We start from the raw sequence: 12,390 nt of genomic DNA, 5'->3' as shown, positions 1-12,390 counted from the left end.
AGACTGACTCTCCCTAGCTATTCTGGGAGGAGATTAATTTGCTAATCTGCAGTAGAGGACATAACTCAGAATCCTTCTCTTTCTCAGGGGTAGAGTTATCACACATCCTAAATCAGATAGCCTAAATCAGGCTGTCAAGGATTTCAGTTTTCGGGCTGGGGACGTGGCTCAAGCAGTAGTGCGCTTGCCTGGCATGCCCAGGTTTGATCCTCAGCACCACATACAAACAAAGATGTTGTGTCCGCTGATAACTAAAAAAAATAAATATATATATTAAAAAAATTTTAAAAAATTTCAGTTTTCTGTCTAGTAAAAGGAAAACATAAAAAGACACGTGTCTTTTTAAAAACCATTTAAATTTCATGTGTATTTCATTGTACAAGTCTGATAATCATCAGGACTTTAGGATATTTCTTTTTTTTTTAGAGAGAGGAGAGAGGAGAGAGGAGAGAGGAGAGAGAGAGAGAGAGAGAGAGAGAGAGAGAGAGAGAGAGAATTTTTAATATTTATTTTTTAGTTCTCGACAGACACAACATCTTTGTTGGTATGTGGTGCTGAGGATCGAACCCAGGTCGCACGCATGCCAGGCGAGCGCGCTACTGCTTGAGCCACATCCCCAGCCCGAGGATATTTCATCTTATAGTCTTCTGTCAAGTATTTAAAAATCTGTACTCAAATATTTCATGGCACTATTTAATGCACTCTGTAAACTGAGTGTACATGCCTATAAGTCCAAAACTAAGGAGGCCAAGGCAGGAGGATCACAAATTTGAGGCCAGCCTTGGCAACTTAGTGAGATCCTGTCCTCAAAATAAAAATGAAAATGGGCTAGGGTATAGCTGGGTGGTAAAGCACCTGTGGATTAAATCCCTAGTACCCTCCCATAGACATACACAGAGAACCCTGCAATTCTTGTGTGAATATGGGTTCCCAAAAAGGAATAATATTTTTATTATAGGACTAATTTTACTCTGTAATTGATTTTTTTTGGGGGGGGTACTGGGGATTGAACCTAGGAGTGCTTAACCACTGAGCTCCATACCCATCCCTTTTTATTTTGAGATGGGTCTCACTGAGTTGCTTAAGGCCTTACTAAATTGCTGAGGCTGACTTTGAACTTGTGATCCTCCTGCCTCAGCCTCCCGAGCCACTGGGATTACAGGCGTGCACCACCATACCCTGCCTCTGTAATTGATCTCTACAGTGTGATTTGTTTGGGGTTCATTCTACCCAACTCCTGCCCAGTTTCTAGTGAACTGTCCAAATTGTCCCCAGGACAATTGATCTTATTTTGGGGTATGAGTTCATCAAATAGGGAGTTGCAGAAAAGAAAAAGTACATGCCCATAAGGAAATCAGCATCTTTAACGCACAATCATTTTGACTAGTCATTGACAGACATATAAAATGACCAAGTGTATACATTTGTCTGAGAGCTTGTTAATTTTTAAGAAAATAACTAACCACAAAACAAAGGGCCCCAAGGGCTATCCTGGTCAACTTGGGCCAAGATGGCCTGTGTGCCACTTTCCTGTTTAATGTTTCAGTTGGCTCTGGCCAATGCTTACACAGTCATGCCACACAAGCTGCACCACAACATGAACCAGTTCAATAGACAGATGACAGTCCTTTTCAGTTCAGATCACTCAGAGGCAAGTCTCATGGTCTTCCACAGCTGCATTGGGAGCCTGACAAAGCTCACCTGATCCAGGGACGACTCACCACCTCACAGGGATTTTTATCCTTCTGCACATGACCTTCACTGGAGAGTGTTAAAAAAAAATATTACAGAGGAAGGGGTTCATGATTTGGTAATTTTCCAAGTTCCCCAGAGGATTCTAATGTGCAGACAAGGCTGAGAACCAATGCTCCAAGAGTATAGAGTGAGAGCTGAGCCAAGAGAGGAAGGAAACTGCAGAAGAATGATAAAAATCTATCTAGAGTGACTTGGGAGAAGGTAAATCAGCTCATGGGTGGGGGTCTGAATTCCTGGGATTTCTTGCAGTATTTGGAGGAGTGCTCCCAGACATCGAGGACCTGGCACATACAATAAATAGTAGTGAGCTAAGAAATTATTATTATATCTATTTAGTATTATATTTTAACACTTCAATTGTATGTGTGTATGTGCGCGTGCGTGTTACTAAGGATTGAACCTAGGAACTTGTGCATGCTAGGCAAGTGCTTGACTACTGAGCTACATCCCTAGTCCTATTTATAAATTCATTTGGTACTGGGGATTGAAATGAGGCGTGCTCAACCACTGAGCAATATTCATAACATTTTTTTTTTAATTTTTAAAATTTTGAGACAGGGTTTCATTAAGCTTCTGAGGGTCTTGCTAAATTAACCAAGGCTGATCTCTAACTTGTGACCCTCCTGCCTCAGCCTCCTGAGTAGCTGGAATTACAAGTATTCATGCCCACTTTAAAATTCTTTAATTATTTAAGCTTTCTCCCACAACACTAGGAATTGAACCCAGGGTGTTGTGTATGCTAGGCAAGCACTCTACCACAGCTACACCCTCAGCCTTTTTTTGAGACAGGATCTCCCAAAATTGCTAAGGCTGGCCTTAAACTTGCCATCCCCGTCTTGGCCTACCAGTCTCTGAGATTACAGGCCTGTGCCACTGTGTCCTGAGGCTCATCATGCCATAAAGGGAGTTTCTTAATCCTTTTTGAAAACTCAGGAGGGGGAAGAGCTTTAAATCCTTCCTAACACCCTCCATGGAAAAGCCAAATAGGCAAGGATCAGATTGCTCCAGATCTGAATCCTCAACTACCCAAAGTGTGTGAAGCTGAAGAGAAAACTCTCTCTGAAAACATTCCTTACATCCCCCTCAGTATTCAGTCCCACTTGATTGAAAGCCAGTACCACCGAAAGGTCTAGATACCACATTGGACAGTCTGAGTTCCTGCTCTATAGCCATTGATCAGTTTTCCTGGTCTCAGATTAGTCACCCAACTTCCCCAGAGGTGTCCTTCATCTGTCAATGAAGTTTCTGGGACTGAGAACCTCTGAAGTAAAGCCATTCAAAGGGCCAGCACAGGATGAGATAAGGGGCTGGCCTTAGGAGTGTGAATTAGAATTTGCTTCCGCTAACAGGAGAACAGAAGTCAGTTTACTTAAACAGTGTGCAGGGAGTTGGTTTACAGTATTATCATCATTTTTTTTAAATTAACAATTCACTGAAAAATATTTTAGCCAGGTGGCGCATGCCTGTAACTGCAGTGGCTCAGGAGGCGGAGGCAGGAGGATTAAGAGTTTCAAAGCCAGCCTCAGCAATTTAGCAAGGCCCTAAGCAATTTAGTGAGACCCTGTCTCAAAATAAAAAATAAAAGGGCTGGTGCTTGTAATCCCAGCGACTTGGGAGCCTGAGGCAGCAAGATTGCAAGTTCAAGGCCAGCCTGGGCACTTTAGCAAGACCCTGTATCAAAATTTAAAAATTAAAAAGGGCTGGCGATATTATTCAGTGGTAAGTCACCCCTGGGTTTGATCTCCAGTATCACACACATGCACACAAAATAATACATAGAAGGGTCGTCCATCCATGTTATAGCATGTATCAGCACTTCATTCTTTTTCTAAATTTATTTTTATTTTTGGGTACCAGAAATTGAACTCAGAGGAGTTTAACCATTAAACCACATCCCAGCCCTTTGTTTTTCCAAACATTTTTTTTTAGTTGTAGATGGATATCACATCCCTCTTTTATTTTTTATGTTGTGCTGAGGATGGAAACCAGTGCCTCACACATGTGAGGCAAATGCTCAACCACTGAGCTACAACCCCAGCCCCCATCCTAGCCCTTTTTATTTTTTATTTTAAAACAGGTCTAAGGTGCTTAGAGTCTTGCTAAGTTGCTGAAGCTGGCTTTGAACTTGCGATCCTCCTACCTCAGCCTCCTGAAGTGCTGGGATTACAGATGTGTGCCACCATGCACACCCAGCCTTCATTCCTTTCTGATGAGGACTAATATTCCATGATATGGATATATCCCATTTTATCTATGCCTTCATCCATTATGGATATCTGGGTTGTTTCTACCTTCTGGCTATTATGAATAATACTGTTAAAAATACTTGTGTTCAAGTTTTTTGTGAGAACATATCTTTTCATGTCTCTTCCAGTGATGTTTAACTTTGTAGAAACTGCCAAACCTGTTTCCAAAGTGGTGAGGAGACTTTTCTTGCTGGCCCTAGACACATAAAAGTATGTATGACCCAGTAACAAAAAACAAAACAAAACAAAAAAAACCAAGGGGCTCATAGGCAGTTTTCAACAAACTCAATTTTGTCTAAATTCTTTGTAAATTATCATTCCTAGGCTAATTCAGAAAGTAATTAGTAATATAAGGAAGTTTGTGAATAAGTTGGATTCTTGGATTCCTATCCTTGAAAACCATCCTACAAGAAAAGATTCCCATCTACTCCAAGGGCCCCAAGAACCCTGCAGAAATATGCGGTTCCATGTACTGAGCCTGGGCTGTCTGTTTCCTACAGCAAACAGATGCAGGGAGGTGAGGCACAGGCTTCTTATTTCCTAGTGAGAAAGGCCTCAATCCTCAGTGACTCATTAATGAGGACAAAATGGTACTGGAAATTTTCTGCTTCCTCAGTCATCTGCAGGAGCCATGATAATCCTTATAAATTCTCAGTATATCTCTGACATATTTCAGCAAAGCCTTTACTCTTGCATTTGTCTATTCCTAGGGAAACTGCTTACCCCAAATTCCATTTCACTGTTGCTAGTTCTTTTGGGTTAATTTCAGTTAGGGACAGTTTCTTCCTGTTTGATATTTGCTGATTCACCTTTTGTTCTTTTTTATGCCTACCTAAGATCTTTCTTACTCTGGGTCTGAGCCAGATTAAATCCTTTCTGGAACAAGGAGAGGTATAAATAAACTTAAGAATTTCTCTAGTCTGAAAGAGTAATTATTCATAGCTGTGAGACAGAAAGAAGAATTACCAAGGAATCTGTCAAAGTGAGCTCTAATAATCAATACTGGCATCTTGTTTTTGTGAACCAATTCAAGACAGAATTAAAGACATTGAATGACCAAAATATAATTTTAACTATATCCTTTTAGAACAACTACTTTAACAAAGAAATTTAAGAGAGAAAATTAATTATAATTAAGTATATGCTTCTTGCACACCGATGAACTAATGAGTTAATACAATAGCAATTATGCCTTAGAGATAAAAAGCTTTATTTTACAAGATATTTTTAGACTTGTTATGCTGTGTGAACTTCAAACATCCTTGTGAAATGGCACGTGTATATTATCATCATTTTCAGGTAAAAAAAGAGACACAGAGAGGTTATTTAACTTGTACTCTATCACTTAGCTGGATAGTAGTGAGAACAGAATTTGAACTTGGGGCTTCTTAGAGCTATATCCCCCAGACCTTTTTCATTTTGAGACAGGGTCTTGCTCCTTCTGCCTCAGCCTTCTGAGTAACAGGGATCACAGGCATTTGCCACCACATCCAGCTATTTGTTGTTTTCTAAGATTCTATCCATAGACCTCTTCCCTTTAACTCTACAAACCCTCCTCAAGCAATCTCAGCCACTCCTGGGCCCCAACATGTATCTGCTCACTGAATGTCCCAATCTCCATTTACAGCCTTCATCTCTCTCCTGGGAGTCAGTGCATGTATCCAAATGTTTACTAGAAAATTCCACCTGGATAATCTAAAAGCACCCTAACTATCTGCTTTGGTTTTAATGTGTCTCCCAAAAGTTCTTCCAAATTTGTGTTTAGAGGTGGGGCCTTTGGAAAGTAATTTGGATTAGATGAGGTCATAGGTGTAGGACCCTCACGATGGCATTAATGGTTTGATGAGCAGAGAAAGAGAGACCTGAGCTGGCACACTTGCTGTGTCTCACCATGCAATGATCACTGCCATGTTATGATGCAGACAGGAGGCCTTCACCAGATGCCAAGCAGATGCTGGCACCATGCTCTTGGATTTCCCAACCTTCAGAACAGTGAGCCAAATAAATTTCTGTTCTTTATGAATTACTTCATCTCAGGTATTTTGTTATGGCAGAGGAAAACAGAATAACACAACATCTAAAAGAGAATTTATCTTTATCACATCAAGATCTTTTAAACTCTCTTAACTTTTCTCTTTCAGCAAATACTAGCACCTTTTATCCACTAGCCAATCTGAAAATGTTACCCTTGACACCCCTCTTTTCACTTCCCACAAGACAATTAATACTGTTCTTTTGGTCTCACGAATTCATTCATTTCTGTTCTTTCCTTTTTATTCCTTCTATGTCTATTTTCAAACTCCAAACTCTAGGTAGGTCTGTAGTGACTGATTTCTAATGGTCTTCCAGCCTCCAGCCCCTTCCCCCCACATTCTCTTTTCTACACATCACTGCCATGGTTCTTCTAAAACATGAACATGATCAAATTAGGCCCCTGCTTCCAAGTGGCATTGGTTCAATACTGTTTCTTAGGATTCTACACATGATTTTTCAAAATCTGACTCTACTCTTATAGAATAAGTAAGTCCTGTTACTTCCTGAACAGTAAGAAGGAGTTCAGCATAATGGTCAAGAACACAAGTACAGGGGCTGGGGATGTGGCTCAAGCGGTAGCGCGCTCGCCTGGCATGCATGTGGCCCAGGTTCGTCGATCCTCAGCACCACATACAAACAAAGATGTTGTGTCCACCAATGACTAAAAAATAAATATTAAAAAATTCTCTCTCTCTCTTAAAAAAAAAAAAAAAAAAAAGAACACAAGTACAGCCCGGGCCTCCCATCCCAAACTTGGCTGCTCTGTTAGGTGGTATGTTCTCCAGGCAGTCTCCGGGACCCCTGCGACCCCTGCGACCCCTGCTGGGACTCCCAGGCCAGGCTTCATTTCTTCAGGCAGTGAGATCTTCTAGCAGCACCTTAGTGGACGAGTTGGAGTCCTCATTCAAGGCTTGCTTTGCTTCTCTCCTGGGTCAGGATTATGTCAATGGCACCAATCAGGAAGAAATTCAAACCAGTATTGATCAGTATATCCAGAAGTTTCTGGATATTGCAAGACAGACAGAATGCTTTTTTTTTTTTTTTTCCTACAAAAAAGACTGCAGTTGTCTGTCCAGAAACCAGAGCAAGTTACCAAAACAGGACATCTCAGAACTAAGGAATGAATTGCAGAAGAAAGATGCACTGGTGCAGAAGCACTTAACACAGCTGAGGCATAGGCAGCAGGTGCTGGAGGACATCAATGTGCAGCACAAAAAGCCCCACAAAGTCCCCCAGGGCTCCTTGGCCTAGCTGAAGCAGGTGTCTGTCAATATCCCTGCACCTCTGAAGCATACCTGAGAGAGGTCTGGACTACAAGGTAGCCTTCTGCAGATAGTTCCTCCAGACCTCTCTGTGTGGACATGGCATTTTAGAAGAACTATTTGCCAGAGAATGAGTTGGTGTTCATTTTATTTCCACCTAAAAATTTCCCCAATTTTTATGAGCTGTTCATTACTTGAGTACTTTCTAAAATGCTTGGTAAACAAAGTGAGGTTTCGTTTTGTTTGTCTGTAGCAAAGTTTAGACTATTAGTTTGCCACAGATTTTTTTCTTGATTTTTTTGCTTGTTTTAAAAATTATATATATATATATATATATATATATATAATTTATATAATATAATATATACATATATAATTTTCCCCCAGTTGTTAATTTGTTATGATCTGAGGGGGAAAATTAAAGTACTCCTAGAATCAGGGGAGAAGGAATTTGGTTTTAGGCTTTTTACAATTACTACAAATCCATGGTAGTAGAGAAAAATATGTAAATTTGCTGTCTCAAGACTTTGAACTACCTCAAGAAGAGGAATCTAATGCAATGTTTTTTTCCTTAATATTTTTTTAGTTGTAGTTAGACACAATATCTTTATTTCATTTATTTATTTTTATGGGGTGCTGAGGATCAAACCCAGCACCTCACACATGCTAGGCAAGCGCTCTACCACTGTGCCACGACCCCAGCCCTAATGTAACATTTGTAAGGCTTCCATAGCAGTACAGAGTGCGGATATTTTGTAAATAATGTCAGAAAAAAAAGGTTTAACGTATGCTAGGTTAGCGTAGTAATATTACAGTAGATCCTTAAGTTGATGCTGCCTTTTGTTTGGGTGAGTGTATGTGTTGTGCGGTGTGTGCTGTATTACGAGCACAACATGCTGGAGGCCTGGCAGTAATGAACCAGTGTGAGGAACAGAGCAGACCCAGTCTCCCTATCGTGACAGCTGGGACACAAGTGATGGACAAGGGGGTCAAAGCTTGGTCTGATTCTTTTTCTTTAGAGTTTTGTTTTGTTTGCTTGTGTTTTTGTTTTACTTTTTGGAGAAAAGGCAGTTTACATGAAGGAAGGTTCTTGCTCAATGGATTTGATTCCAAGAACCTAGAGCCTTGGGGTGGAGGGTGACCTACATACAGAGTGATCCTCGGCTCCTTCACCTCCACAGAGAACATGGGGATCCTCTGTGGGGAAGGTATTTTGCCCTCTTGTCAGAAGAGGTTTTCTTTTCTGTTTTATGCAACTCTTAGATTATATCCCTTCAGCCAGTACAAACACTCCTCTGTCTTCTCAATAGTCAGTATGTCTGTGGCTGTGTCTCGGCTCATTTTGTCCTTTCCAACCCTGGAGATCCCTCCCCATGTGCCTTGATATCCACTCATGTTCCTGGTGTGGCCTGGATGTCACCTGGTCCACAAAGTGCCCACTCTATTCCAGGGCACAGGACTTTTATTCCTTCCATTGTCTTGTGGGGTAGTGAATGGTACCTTTTTCTGTGCCCCTTGCTGCATTGTATGCTCATGGGAAATAGGCATTATTTATTCCCCTGGGATATACCGGAACATGTATTTTGTACTCCTTTTGTATATACATATTACTCATTTTGTTTGTGAGGATGATACTTGGCTTGTGGACCTACGACCTGTGAGGACTAGCTTGAGGCCAGCATATCTCCCCTTGGTTGGATTGTATAGGTCAAAATTTAAAAGTTATTTTTTACTTTTAAATGAGATGATCAGGGCTGGGGATGTGGCTCAAGCGGTAGCGAGCTCGCCTGGCATGCGAGCGGCCCGGGTTCGATCCTCAGCACCACATACCAACAAAGATGTTGTGTCCGCCAAGAACTAAAAAATAAATATTAAAATTCTCTCTCTCTCTCTCTCTCTCTCTCTCTCTCTCTCTCTCTTCTCTCTTAAAAAAAAAATAAATGAGATGATCAGGTTAAAACCCTTATGAGTAAAAAGCTCTGATTGGCAGCTTTAAGTTTCTTAATTAAAAATCTAAATAAATGCCCAGTGTTGATGGCACACACCTGTAATCCCAGTGGCTCGGGAGGCTGAGGAAGGATTGTGAGTTAGTTCAAAGCCAGCCTCAGCAAAAGCCAGGTGCTAAGCAACTCAATGAGACCCTGTCTCTAAATAAAATACAAAAGAGGACTGGGGATGTGGCTCAGTGGTTGAATGCCCCTGAGTTCAATCCCTGGCATCCCTGCACACACACCCCCTAAAATAAAACTAAGTTCGAGGCAGTCTTTCAATGATAAAAGTATTTTTGGTGAAAAGATCGGAAACTGTTCTACTTGGTGCTTAATTAAAATGTTTTGTATGAATATATACACAAGTTATCGTCATTTCTTTATATGAATTCAGAAGTTATCTATCAAATAAATAATGATTTTTCAAAATTGGAAAAAAAAAAAAAAGAACCCAAGTACATGTGGGTCTGAGTCCTGACTCTACCAGTTCTTGGCTGGGGCAAGTTCTTAACCTTCCTGACTTTCTTTTTCTTCACCTGGAAAATATGAATGATGATGGCTATACTTACCTAAATCACTGAGATGCTTCTATTGCTGAATATTAAGGACGAAAAAAAATAACTGATACATTCTAAAGACTCAGTGAATATTAGATAAAATTATCATTATCCAGCTATAAGTTAAGGAGTTGATCCAACATGTGACATTTTTTTCTTCAGGCAGTTGGTTACATCTTCCCTTTGTGTTCTGTAGTCTTAATAAATCTTCCTATAGTTACACTTGGCATTGAATCACACACATTTTGTGTACTTTTCCTGCAACCGAAGGGTGGGCTCCTAAGGATTAGAGTTATGTCTCGATGTGAATACAACTCACCTGCCTGCTTTGCAGAGTGCCTGATTTAATAGGTATATCCTACAGTTTTGCTGAATGAACAGATAACCTTACTTTATGGACCTAATAGACTCTGCTTGTAGCACATTATTTCTGTGAGAGCCTCAGACCACGTCTTCCCCCTACACAAGCACATACAATAATATATAGCAAGCCAGGCACAGTGGTGCACACCTGTAATCCCAGCAACTAGGGGGGGCTGAGACAGGAAGATTGCACAGCCAAGGCCAGCCTCAGCAACTTAGTGAGGCCCTAAGCAACTTAGTGAGATCCTGTCTCAAAAAATAAAAAGGTTGGAGGGACTGGGGTTGTAGTTCAGTGGTGGAGCGCTTTCCTAGTATGTCTGAGGCACTGAGTTTGAGCCTCAGCACCACATTAAAATAATAATAATAATAATTAATTAAGTAAAATTATTTTAAAAAAGGATTGGAGATGTAGCCCAGGGGTGAAACATCTCTGCAACCACTCCTCAGTACCAAAAACAAACAAACAAATATATAAATAAAAATACACAGCAGACAGGAGTTGCCCAAAATGATTTCCATGGTCCAAGACCACAGTGACAAATTCAGATCTTTTCCTTTAGAGTGCTGCCTGTGTCTACAAGATTCCTAAAGAGCTGGACTAAGTGAGGAAATGTGAAGTTTGACATCAAACTATTAATTAGGAGGCACTGAATAAGACCAGAAATGCTTTACATCTTTTGCTTTTGAATCATATTGATCTCATTTTCCTTCCAGGGCCTAAGTCACTGTAAAGCGAAGTATAAGAGCTCTTTCTTTCCAGGTTCTCATAAAGTGCTGACATTTGTAACATGACTATAAATTTTTATGTCCAGCATGACTAAATTATTTATAGTCTTAATATCATTCTGTATCAATGACGCAAAACTCTTTCAATTCTGATAGAGTTACCTTTGACCTGCTGAAGTAGTAAGGAACTAAAGGACAAAAAGCTGTAACAAAAGTTCAGCAAGTGTAATGCACAGGTTAAACATTAGATAGCGTGGTGATTTTCTTTCTTTCTTTCTTTTTAAATATTTATTTTATTTTTTTTAGTTGGACACAACACCTTTATTTTGTTTATTTATTTTTATGTGGTGCTGAGGATCGAACCAGGGCCTCACAGGTGCTAGGCGAGCATTCTACTGCTGAGCCACAACCCCAGCCCTTTCTTTCTTTCTTCCAATCTTTTTGTTGTTGTTGTTGGTGGTGGGGGCAGGCACTGAAGATTTAACCCAGGGGTGCTTTACCACTGAGCTATAACCCCAACCATTTTTTTTGTTTGTTTGTTTTCTATTTTGAGTCAGGGTCTCACTGAGTTGCTTAGGCCTTGCTAAGTTACTGAGGCTGATCTATAACTTATGATCCTCCTGCCTCAGCCTCCCAAGCTGCTAGAATTGCAGATGTGTGCCACCTTATAGGAGTGCACCAACACTCCTAGCTAGAGTGATGATTTCCTAAGAGGTGGGAGAAAACCTATCCTGGAAAAAACTAGGAGTTAGAGGGGGGAAAGACCTGATTTAAATAAAAAGGTTTAAATAATGTGGTCTCTAAGAAAAAAGTATGGCTGGCAAATAGGCATATACCATATAATCAATCTCTTTCATGACAAAAATAATCTTTTTCATTAGTGGAAAAAAAGTATCACTGTACTAGTTAATTTGTTTTGTACTGGTTATTTGTTTTTGTGGTGCTGGGAATCTAACTCAGGACTTCATATGTGCTAGGTGAGCATTCTACCACTGAGCAATAACCCTAGCCGGCACTGGGATTTTTATTTTTTTGGTTTTCAGTACCAGGGATTTGAGCACTTTGCTGAGCTACATCCTCAGCCCTTATAATTTATTATTCTCAGACAAAGCCTCACTAAGTTGCTGAGGCTGGCCTTGAACTTGTGATTCTCCTGACTTCAACCTCCCCAAGTTGCTGTATTGCATGCATGGACCACCATGCCCAGCCTGTACTGGTTTATTTTTTTGAAGAATATATTTGCATTAAAAATGATGTAGATAGGGCTGGGGATGTGGCTCAAGTGGTAGCGCGCTCGCCTGGCATGCGTGCGGCCTGGGTTCGATCCTCAGCTCCACATACAAAAAAAAAAAAAAACAAAGATGTTGTGTCAGCCGAGAAATAAAATATATTAAAACTCACTCTCTCTCTTTCTCTCTCTCTCATCTCTCTCTTTAAAAAAAACTTTAAAAAATGATGT

The 12,390-nt window shown here is 40.4% G+C and overlaps 1 protein-coding gene and 1 pseudogene across 2 annotated transcripts in view; one reads left to right on the top strand and one right to left on the bottom strand.

Annotated features, from left to right (window-relative positions):
* The window catches only part of Abhd3 (abhydrolase domain containing 3, phospholipase), a 50,182-nt gene that overhangs the window by 18,524 nt on the left and 19,268 nt on the right, over positions 1–12,390 (bottom strand). The window lies entirely within an intron of this gene.
* LOC113182243 (mediator of RNA polymerase II transcription subunit 28 pseudogene) lies at positions 6,738–7,334 on the top strand (annotated as a pseudogene).

Source organism: Urocitellus parryii, chromosome 13 (assembly GCF_045843805.1).
Source record: "Urocitellus parryii isolate mUroPar1 chromosome 13, mUroPar1.hap1, whole genome shotgun sequence".
NCBI lineage: Eukaryota > Metazoa > Chordata > Mammalia > Rodentia > Sciuridae > Urocitellus > Urocitellus parryii.
Note: the sequence above shows the minus strand (reverse complement) of the source record. Positions and strands in the feature narration are given on the sequence as shown.